Below are 11,954 nucleotides of genomic sequence, written 5' to 3'. Positions count from 1 at the left end.
CTTGCCAGCACATCAGTTTCTTCACTGGCACGAGAGCCTGGTTCTACAGGAATCCAGCACACACTGAAGACCAGCCTTGGGAACTGAGCAACTGCTGGGTTCTAGGACTTAGCATTCACAGCCAGCCATTGTTGGATTAGCTGAACAAATCTCCTTTTCCAAAAATCTCCTTTATATAGAGAGATTCATTCTCTAACCTCTGTTTCTCTAGAGAATCCGGACTAATATAAGAAGTCTGAAGGAGGAGCTGCAATTAGGGAGAGAGAGGAGATGGGGGCAGGGAGGGGGCAGGAAGATGGATTGCTACAGCCAGAGAGGAGTAGAAAGGATTCCTAGGCCATAGGCAAGAGGCATGAACATGGGGTGCATGGAGAAGGGTGAGGGGAAACCCCACAAAGACACAACCTGTTTGGCCAGGGTTACTTCCATTTCTGGTTTCAGCCCATGTGGCCACTTTCTTTGCCTCCTGTCCAGGTTTGCTGCAGAGGGTCCCCCAGGACATGGCTACTGAGTGAGCTCCTTGAGGAATCTGGGTGTTATGAACTCAGAAGCCTGAAGCCCCTGCTGCTGGGTCCCCACCCCACCCCAGGCCCTCTTGCTGCTGCGCTCCCCAGCCCCAGCACTCCTGACTGGAACTAAGGGAGGGGTCACACTGCAGCAGACAAGGGAATAGGACCAGCCCCCACAGACTTTGGAGTGACTCAGAGAGTGGAAACTAAGAACCTGATTTGACAGTCCCTAAGAAGAGAAATACCTCACTGCCAAAAGTTTCAGAAACTTCCTGTGGGCAGGGCCATCAGAAGAGAGTGACTGAGCCTTTCCTGACATTGCAGACAGCTCACTTCATCACAGCAATCCAGAGAGTTTGCATTGCATTGCACCTGAGTCTAGGGAAGAAACCATGGAGCTGACAGCAGTCACCAAGCTCATTTACTGCCACCTGATCCTGCTTCTCACTCTGCTGCCTGTCTGTCTGTGTGCAGGGCTGGATGGTGAGTTCTGAGGATTCAATGGGAACAGCGCCTGGCGGGGAGTTTAACTTGGCTGAGAGGCACATGTAGTTTGTCTGTGAGTTTCTGGGTTCCTTCCGATATTGGAGAAGTGGGGTGGTGGCAAGGAGTTAACCGTGTTTTGGGCTAGCCAGTGAGTTCCAGGATCAGACTGGGAGGGGAATCACAGAGGCATAGTGTGGGGAGACAGGGTTTCCTCAGTTCAAGACTCCTTCTAGAGTCTCAAAGTTCCTTCTTGCCCTTCCCCTCTGTCCCCAAACTAACTCTCAGGCATTCTCTGGGCTCTTTTCTTGTGAACTTCTCAGTGTGCTTTAATAGAAGATCTCAACATATGCAACCAGCTTTTATATTGCTTTTTATTATGTTTAGCTTTGTCCCTTATATTTCTAAACTGTCCAGGACTTTTATCATGAAGGGGTATTGGATTTTGTCAAAGGTTTTCCTGCATCTAATGAGATGATCAAGTACGTGACATTTTTCTTTCACTTTGTTTATACAGTGAATTACATTTATTTATTTTTGTATATTGAACCATTCCTGCGTCTCTAGTATGAAGCCTACTTGATTGTAGTGGTTGATATTTTTGTTGTGTTCTTGAATTCAGTCTACAAATATTTTATTAGTTATTTTTGCATCTATGTTCATAAGGGGCATTGATCTGTGATTTTCTTTGCTGGATCTTTATGTGGTTTGAGGATCAGGATAAAAATGAATTGGGCAATGTTCCTTTTGTTTCTATTTTGTGGAATAATTTGAAGATTATTGCTCTGACTTTTCTTGAAAAGTCTGGTAGAATTCTGAACTAAAACAATATGATCCTGAACTTTTTTGATTATTTGCTTGTTTGTTTGGGAGACTTTTAGTGATTGCTTCTCTTTCACTAGGGGTTTTAGGTCTTTTTAAAATTGTTTATCTGATCTTGATTTAACTTTGGTAAGTGGTACCTATGGAGAAGGTTAATCATTTCTTTTATATTTTTCATTTTGGTGGAGCACAGTCTTTTAAAGTATACCTCTGTGATTCTCTGGATTTTCCTGGTGTCTGTTGTTATGTCCCCCTTTTCATTTCTAATATTGTTAATTTGGAAATTCCTTCTGTGACTTTTAGTTTGGATAAAGTTTGTCTATCTTGCTGATTTTCTCAAAGAGCCAACTCTTTCTTTCATTGATTCTTTATATTGTTCTCTTTGTCTCTATTTCATTGATTTGAGCTCCCAGTTTGTCTGTTTCTCGTAGTTTACTTTTCTTGGGTTAGTTTGCTTCTTTATGTTCTAGATCTTTCAGGTGTATTGTTAAATTGCTGTCTTGAGATCTCCCCAATTTCTTTATGTAAGCCTTTAGTGCTATGACCTTTTCTCTTCGCACCGCTTTCATTTTGTCCTGAACATTTGGGTGTGTATTCACTTTCATTGTATTCTAGGAAGTCTTTAAATTCTTCCTTATTTCTGCCTTGGCACACTTTTAATCCAGTAGAGAGCAGTTCAGTTTTCTAACTGGGTTTTCGAGTTTTGTCTTGTTTCTATTTTTGATGATAACTCACTTTAATCTGTGATGGTCTGATAGGATACAGGGATTTATTTCAATTTTCTTACATCTGTTGAGACTCAATTTGTGTCCAAGTATGTGGTCAGTTTTGGTGAAAGTTTCAAGAGGTCCAGTGAAGAAGGTCTATTCCTTTGTGTTTGGGTGAAATGTTCTGTAATTTCTGATAGGTCCATTTGGTTGATAGTGTCTGTTAGTTCCAGCATCTTTGTGTTTAGTTTTTGTCTGGATGACCTGTCATTAGTAAAAGTTTGGTATTGGAGTCTACCACTATCAGTGTGCAAAGGTCAATATGTGATTTAAACTGTAGTAGTGTTTCTTTTACAAACTTGAGTGCCCTTATGTTTGGGGCATAGATGTTAAGAATTGAAATGTTATCTTAGTGGATTTTTCCTTTGATGAAAATTTAGTGTCTATCTCTTTTGATTAGTTTTGGTTTGAAATCTATTGTTAGATATTAAAATAGCTATATCCACTAACTTTTTGGGTCCATTTTATTAGAATATCTTTTCCAACCATTTACCCTGAGTTAAGGTCTTTGCTTGATGTTGACATATATTTCTTGGGTACAGCAGAAGGATGAATCCTGTTTTAACATCCATTAAATTAATCTGTGTCTTTTAATTGGGGAATTGACATCTTTTGTATTGGAGATATTAATGACCTATGATTGGTGATTCTTGTTATTTTGTTGTTGCTATTGGTGGTGGTGCTAGTGATGGTGGTAGTAGTGGTGGCAGTGGTGTGTGTGTGTGTGTGTGTGTGTCTGTGTTTGTGTGTGTCTGTGTGAATGTTCCTTCTTTTGGATTTCTGGTGTGGCGTTATTTATTTCCTATGTTTTCATTGGTGCAGTTAACTTCCTTAGGTTCGAGTTTTCCATCTAGTACCTTCAGATGTGCTGGATTAGTACATAGATATTGTTTAAATATTGTTTGAATCATGGAATATCTTAGTTTTTCTGTCTGTGGTGAATAAAAATTTTGCTCTGTATAGTAATCTGAACTGGCATCTCTGGTCTCTTAGAGTATGCAGGAAATCTGTCTAGGCCCTTTTGGCTTTTAGGGTCTCCGTTGAGAAGCCAGGTGTAATTCTAATATGTTTGTCTTTATATGTTAATTGGTCTTTTTGCCTTGTCGCTTTTAATATTCTTTCTTTGTTCTGTAAGTTTAGTGTTTTGATTTTCATATGGTGAGGAGAATTTCTTTTCTGGTCCACTCTGTTTGGTGCTCTGTATGCTTCTTGTACTTCATATGGGCATCTCCTTCTTTAAGTTAAGAAAGCTTTTTTTCTGTGATTTTGTTGGAAATATGTTCTGATTCTTTGAGTTGGAATTTTCCTTCCTCTACTCCTATTATTCTTAGATTTGGCTAGGCGGGACAGGGGACTGTGACTTCATACAGGCTATAGCCACATGCATAACTCTTAAATCTGTGATTGAACTAGAGAGGACCCTAAAGGTTCAGTGCTCATATCGAGGGCACCAAGATAGGTACCAGGTAATGTGACTATGGCAGCCTCTCTCCATCTATGCTATTTGTACTTTTTTCCCCGGGAAGCCTCTCCTGAACGCTTAAGATCTGTGATGAATTTACCATGCACCCTTGATAACTCTTTCTTTCTGTAAAAGGCATTCTCTCATCCACCAGATTTGAAGCCCCAGCAGCACAGATACTATGTGGTTTATTTTTTACCTAGGTATTATTAGACAAAGATATTTCAAGGGGTTGTCAGGCAGGTCCTCCTGGTGACACTGTGTACATCCTAGGGGTTCATGGTAGCACAAGATAGTCATGCCAGACTAAGGCAGCTGAAGGTTATCCAGAACTCAGGATCTATCTTTCCTAACGAGTGTATCCACACAAGAGTCTAGGATTACAGAACATGAGTCTGTGGTCCTCTGCTCTCTTTGGAACTTACCAGCTTGTGTTTTTTTCTCACAGATACATACTATATTTATTTCAACTTCACTATCAAGGCTCGTTCCACACCCTGGTTTGAAGGGCAGTGCTCAGTGAATGGAGAACCAATCCTTCGGTATAATGAAAGTAATTTCACACCTTTGGGTGACCATGGAAAGGTGATATATAACACCAAAGCATGTACAGATTTCAGCCAACGTCAGAAAGACATTGGAGAAGAGATGAAAAAGCAGATACTTAACATGGAACAAGAAGCAGACAAGACCACGGGTAAGAATGGGACAGAATGTACAGATAGAAGTTATCAATAAGAAACAAGAAGGGCATATGGGGTGATGGTGGCAGCACATGCCCTTAATTCCAATACTCCAGAGCCATAGACAAGCAGAATCTTTACATTTAGACCAGCCTGGTCTACACAGAAAATTCTAGGACAGGCAGGGTTACACTGAGAAACCCTGTCTTGAAAAAACAAAATAAAAACAAACAAAAGAAGCCCAAACAAACAAACCAGCAAAAAAGAAAGAAAATAAAAAAGAGTGAGCAAGCAAGCAAGCAAGCAAGAAAGAAAGAGTAAAGGAAAGAAGATTCAGGGCAGAGCACTTGTGGGAAAGGGGACCGCTGAGGATTTGTAAAAAGAATTTAATGTTGACACAACTTAGAAGTACTAGGTACCCTATGGGTAAGAAACAGGAAGCCAGGGGAGGAAAGAATCCAGGTCCCTTAGTGTGTGGAGAAAGACTTGACCTTGGAGGGTCTATAAGGGGTAGAAGATGATGGTTTTGTGTGTCATTTCCAGGCCGTCACACCTTGCAGGTCACTATGGAATCCCAATATAAAAAAGAAGAACTCACTGATTCCTCCTGGAAGTTCATCATGGATGGACAGTATTTCTTCTACTTTAATCCAAAGAACAAGACTTGGGGAGTGATGCACGAGGAAGCCAGAGGTATCATGGAGAAATGGAAGAGTAACAGAGAACTACAAAATCTTCTAGCAATGTTCTCCATGGGGGATTCCCCACACCACCTCAAGGAATTCTTAAAGCTCTGGAAGGAAATGCCAAGTAAAAACTTAGGTGGATTATCACAGGGAAACCTCTACGGGGTGGGAAAGTCTGTTGACTTACCTAAGTAGACATCAGCATGTATGCATAATGGTAGATTTTATAGACTGAATGATTTCTTGATAGTCTTCCTGCCTGGGGAGTCAGTTATGACCACAGGGATCTCTCACCCCCATCTCACCTGCCAATGTTTGTCATTCCTTATTAACCAATGCCCAGGTACTACATGGCCTGCTAATGATCCCCTAGTCTGTAGGCATCCCTATAAATGTTAACTCTTTCTTCCTTACTTATAGCTGTCCTTCCACCAGCTCCACATCAATTAAAAGACTTCACTATGTTTCTCTGGCACAATTAAACACCACCAACTGACCTTACATCCAGAAAGTTCTACCACAATAAATACGTCACATTGTTTGATAGCTATTTGTTTTCTTTGGTAATAAAATAAACTCTGTAAGGACATCTTACACACACATCCTAGTCCTCTCTCATTGTAAGATCTGGTAAAATAGATATCATGCAGGAGTCCCTAGGGCTGCCTAGAGAGAGAGAGAGAGGTTGCTCATAGTGGTGCGTTTTCAGCTTTATCCATACTTTTCCTAATGTTTTTATAGGATCAACATCAAAGACCCTAGATACCACCCAGCTTCCATCTGCCACCTCACTTTCTTCTACCACCCAGTCTCCATGTATTGCAGTGCGTATCATCATGGGAGTCAGCTTCCTAGTCTTTATTTTGGCATGATTATGGAGAACTTTGGTACCCAAGAAGGTAAGGAGCAGCCTGGGCTCTCACTCCTGTCCTTGGTAGTATTAGTCTGGTATGGATGTAGGAGAGTGGTCCCAATGGACACACCCAAGCCACTGTCCACCACAGTGCCTCTCTATCTACTTGAATAATGATGAATGCCTCTTCTTAGCCTTAAACCCTCACTTTACAGTAATGTAGGAGATGACTATTGTTGAGGTACAGTAGGTCAGGAGAGTCAGCATGAGCATGCAGTCACAGGAAGTTTAAAATGGTAAAATTCCCCTGAGGTGACAGAGAATTCAGCAACCAAGGATGCAAATAAGACACAAGAAAAACTGGAATGGGGTGTTGCCTCCTCATAACCTAAGAAAAGGTTCCCTCAAGACATTGATTAATATCTCTTTGCTGTCTGAGGATGACATTATGCTCTTTAACCTCATAGAAGGTATCAGTTACCTGCTGTGTTTGCTCTATACCAGGAGAAACAGCGTTGTTAGAGCAATCCTTGATTACAGTCTGACTTTTTTCCTTCAACTTTATTCTGTGTGTGTATGTGTGTTATATGCATCTGTGCATTTTGTATGCCCCCATATGCACAATAAAGATGACAAAAGGAATCCACCATACTGCCCATGCGACAAGGTCTCTTACTGACCTGGAGCTGGGCCTGCAGCCCTCAGGCTCCATTGATCCTCCTGCTTGTAGCTCCTGAACCCCTGAAATTACAGTCACACCCACCCACCACCAGCTTTTGCCTGGGCTTGGTAATTGAAATCAGGTTCTCATGCTTGCATAGCAAGTCCTATACCAACTAAGCCATATTCCCAGACCCCAAATTGAAATCTGTTGATAGTCTATCTGCCAGCCCAATACATAGCTTCGGCTCAGACACCAAGAGTAGCCAACAACTGAATGAAACAAGCTCCCTAAAGCCTCACCTGCGTGACCTCCTGCCATACTCCTTGGAGAGAGACCCTTGCCTTGTATCTACTTAACACTTATGAATGGTTTGTAAGAGATATTTGCTTACACTCAGTTTGTACCGCCCACTGCACTCAATCTTCCACAGTCCCACCATGTTAGATATAGTTGGAGTGGTGGTGATTTTTATTTAAGGGGATGTATTTATCACAGCTGAGTGGGACAACACTCCTTTCTCTGTTGTCACTGATGGGCAGAAACCACAGCCAATTGTGCTAACTCACCAAATACCACAAGAATGAGATGAAGTGAAATATGAATTAGCATGTTCTAGATTCTTTCACAAAAAGGATGAAGTATGATATATCTGTCTGCAGACAGAAATGTAAAGGACCACCCCAAGTTCTGTTCTAGCACCTCCTGGGTGGATCACACCCCTCTCCCAGAGCCCACTTGTCACCCTCAGCCTCAGTGAAGCTCAGGATTGCCACGTCATCCTTGTTCCCACAACCCAGCCTCTAAATTCTGTTTCTCTGGCAAAGGTCTCATGTGTTGTGCCTGTTAGTGTCACAGCAGAAGTAGGAGAAATGTCTAGAAGTTGTGATGTGCTGCTTCACAGCATGGTGACCAGAAGGACACAGGTCCACAGCTTACTTAGTACAGAGGGATTTTCAGTATATTGCAAAGGCGCTTAATAAAGTCATTTCTCAAGGCGGTCTATCAGTTTTGTCCATGGGTGTTTAAAATTCAGTTTTCTTTACCTAAAGACATGGACATGTGTGTAGTGTGAACGAGCACATGGTGAGGACGCACATAAAATCTTTTTCGGAATTTTGTCTTTGGGGGCAAATAGATGAGTAATAGCTCATCTATTAGCAACATTTACTACTCTTGTAGAAGACCCAGGTTCAATTCCCAGCACACATAGGGCAGGGTACAATCACATGTAACTCTGGGTCCAGGAGATCAGAGCCAGTCTTTCAGTGTCTATGTGTTCCTGTTTAAACGTGTTGCACGGAAATACACTCACAAGCACAAATATGCACATAAAACAAAAACATAACTACTAATTTTTTAAAAAAAAGCATTGAGATTCATGTCTGATAGTGAGCATCTGAAGACTTATAGTAACTTTGTTTCTTGCCTTTTTATTAGCAATATGTTTTATTTAACCAACTATCACTTAAATGTGACCTTAACATAGAATCAGTGCAAAACACAAATAAGATATTTTACATCCTTTTTCCTCATGGCTGGAGAGATGACACAGAAGTTAATAGCACTGGCTGATCTTCCATAGGTCTTGAGTTCAACCCAGAAACCATATGGTGTTGACTGTCGACCATCTATAAAGGAATCTGGCACCCATTTCTGATGTGCAGCTCTACATATAGGTAGAGCATTGCATACATAATAAATTAACAAATCAATAAATCTTTGAAGAGAACATAGGGTTGTGAAGAACATTGCCTGTGGGACAATGGCCCGTACCCTGTCAATTGTATTTTAATAAAATGCTGATTAGCCAGTAGCCAGACAGGAAGTAAAGGCCAGGATACCAGGCAAAAAGTAGAGGTGGGGCACTGAGAATTCTGGGAAGAGGGAAGTTTCCCATATACAACATATACAAGAATTATGGGTTAATATAAGTTGTAAGAATTAGTTAATAAGAAGAGCCTGAGATACTGGGCCAATCAGTTTATAATTGATGGAGATCTCTGTGTGATTCTTTGGGACTGAATGACTATAGGACCAGGCAAAACAAACTTCAGACAATTGTCAATGTCCTAAGTATTTCAATTGATCTAAAATTTTCACTGTAAGTATGAGGTGGTAAAAATATTCACATCTAATATCAGTTGGCATGTTAGATTTTAAAGGTAATATAATTATTTTGGAATAACTCTATTGCATAAAAAGAAAACTGTACCTGAATATTTGGTCAGCCTACAATTCCAATATGTGAAGAACTGAGGCAGGAGAATTGCTTCAAGTGTTCAAGCATGTCATAGATTATATAGTAAGTTATAGGCAAGATTTAACTGTAAAACAAAGTCCTGTCCTCACATATGAATGAATGAATAAATAAATAAATAAATAAATAAATAAATAAACAAAAAGTTAAAAGGCCAGCAAAGACAGAAATGCAGGCATATTTTGCTGGTCTTTTACATTTGCTGGTTTTTTTTAGGTTTGCTAATTTTTATTTGCAATCTATTTTTAAATGCATATATAGCCCAGAAACACTGGAAGTCTTATCATAGCAGAGCTTAGAGTGACATAAAGATCTAGAAGGAAAAGATGAAAGAGAAAAAGGATGTGGGACTGAGTTCTATGGTCTGTAAGGTTGGGGAGTGTCAGAAATGAAGGGGAGTGGGATGCTGTTAGTGGATGCCCAGGAGCCCACTGTAATTCACACCCTTTTTGTCAATAGGTGCTCCCTGCTGCTCCTCTTCCTCTGTAGACAGATTATCTACAGCTTCATCACCAGCTGTGTTGGGTGACTCTTGAACATTGCCTGTGACTTCTTCAGCAAACCAAGCAAACGTATTTCTGATGACATCCCCAAAACCTGTACTGGTGACTTCTGACCAGCCTTGTGGAAACCCTGAGAGCGATGGTCTCAAGCCTCACTCACCAGGGCATCTGAGTCAACAGTGTTGCCATCAGGGGCTTCTTCTTGCTTTGCTTCTTTTCCTTTCTCATTCTTTCCTGATAGCTTTGTGGAGGTCAAGCTGGGCCGGTCGGCAAATTACTTCTCACTGTACAAAACAGGGACTTGCCCTGGGTGTCTGTATTTTACAGGCAGCAGTTGGCACCTTTTTGAGAACAGTGCAAAGGCTGAATGACCCCTTACTTGGCACAGACACATTCTGCAGACCAGAACTGATATAAACGTTTTAGTGAGGAATGAGTTACAAAGAGATAGCTCAGTCCTAGAGTGCTTGCTCTCTCCAGCATGAGGAGCTGAGTTCACTCCCCAGAACCCACGGACACCATGGTGACACACACTTATAAACCCCGTGTAGGGGACAGAAGGAGAAGTGCATACCTGGGAATTCCTCATCAGCCAGACTAGTGGAACTGGTGATCCAGGAGAGACAGGATCAAAACACAGTGCTCATGGCTGAGGAATGACACCAGAGTTAAAGCTCTGTCTCCATAGGAATAAGTACGTGAATGAGCATACACACATGTGTATATGCTCACATGAAAAATGATAGACACTGTGGACCAGATCACAGCCAGTAAATTCTCATGAGGCAGTACTGCTGAGAGGGAACGGGGGCTGTAAATACTAGTTACGAGATGTTACCTGGCCTTGTCTTCTGGGCCAGTTTTACGTTCATACGAAAAGGGGACAGCACATGTCTTCTTAGATGAGTTTCGTAGCACCGTGACGGATTCATAACTTGACATAAGGACCTCAAGTTACAGTTACTTATTAGAGTCTGGATGTGTATGACGGTATGTTGCATCAAACATGCACTGAAAGAATTAATAAAAATCCGCAAGAGACTCTCAGGAATGATCTGTTTGAGCCTCTGCAGGTGCAACGCTATTACCTCTCATCAGACGAATCCACAGATACAGGTCTCATAACTTAGTTACAGTTAGGGGGATGTGCAGGACCTGAGAGGAGCTGGTCCAGACATCTCCCATGGCCTTGCATCCTGTGGAAGAAGTTTAAGATTAACTTAATCACCTGTTTAATAACTGGAGCTTATCCTGAGAACATGGAGTCAGAGGTGGAGCTGTCCTTATCCTAGTATTCAGGGACAGCCTTGATCGTCTGCCCCAATGATACACTGAGACAAAGGAGCCTTGCCTCGAATGAGAGGTCAGTACGAAGAAAAAGGCTAGTGTGAAGGCATCAGACCGTTGATAGATAATTCAGGATCATAAATAAGAATTAATTAGTATTCAGAGCGCAGTTCTACCAGCTGAACCAAGTCATGGTGAGACTACTGGGTGCAGCTGGTAGATTTTTAATTTTATATTATTTTTAGCTCTACATTTTTGGCAAGTGTTTGAGAGCATAAAGAGAGCCAACAGCTTCTTTTCTTTGTTGGCAGCTGTATCTCCTTAGGGGCTACTTTTAGGGGTTGGAGAGTTTTAGGAGCCATGTCTCCACTCTTTGTCATCAAAGGGTCTTTTTAGTGTGACATGACCCAAAACTCAAACTCCAGGGTCTCCACAGCCTCTGAGGCTATGAGATTCCTTTAGAGCTGTCCCATTGTCCTCCATCCTGGACATGGCCAACCTGGAGGAAGATGAACATATTGGCTGTCAGCTTAGCCCTTGATCCTCATTGTTCTAGGGTTCTAGAAATCTCAAAAAGTCAGTTACCCCAGATCTAATCTGTTATGTCACTTTCAGGGGTGAACACCTCACTACCAAGGATACCCTAAATGTGGCCAAATCAAATTCAGGGACTTTAGTAAAATATTATGGGACAGTTTCGCAAAGATTTTTAGATCACTGAACTGTATGGTGACTTACGTAGATTGTCCAGTGTGAATTATTTAGATCCCTTTGTGTCGCGATATCAAAAGATCGGACACTTCTGATAATAAATGTTGACAAAGACAAATTTTAAATCAATCTTGACTCAGATAAAACCCCCATTATTGAGAAGTTAAAGTTCTGACAATCACAGAAGAAATTACAAGCAGTTATCTTGAGAAGCATAAATGCAATTAAGTAAGCTTTTTAAAAAATCCATTCCATTTTAAATTAACT

Source organism: Microtus ochrogaster, unplaced genomic scaffold, assembly GCF_000317375.1.
Source record: "Microtus ochrogaster isolate Prairie Vole_2 unplaced genomic scaffold, MicOch1.0 UNK134, whole genome shotgun sequence".
Taxonomy (NCBI): Eukaryota; Metazoa; Chordata; class Mammalia; order Rodentia; family Cricetidae; genus Microtus; species Microtus ochrogaster.
Note: the sequence above shows the minus strand (reverse complement) of the source record.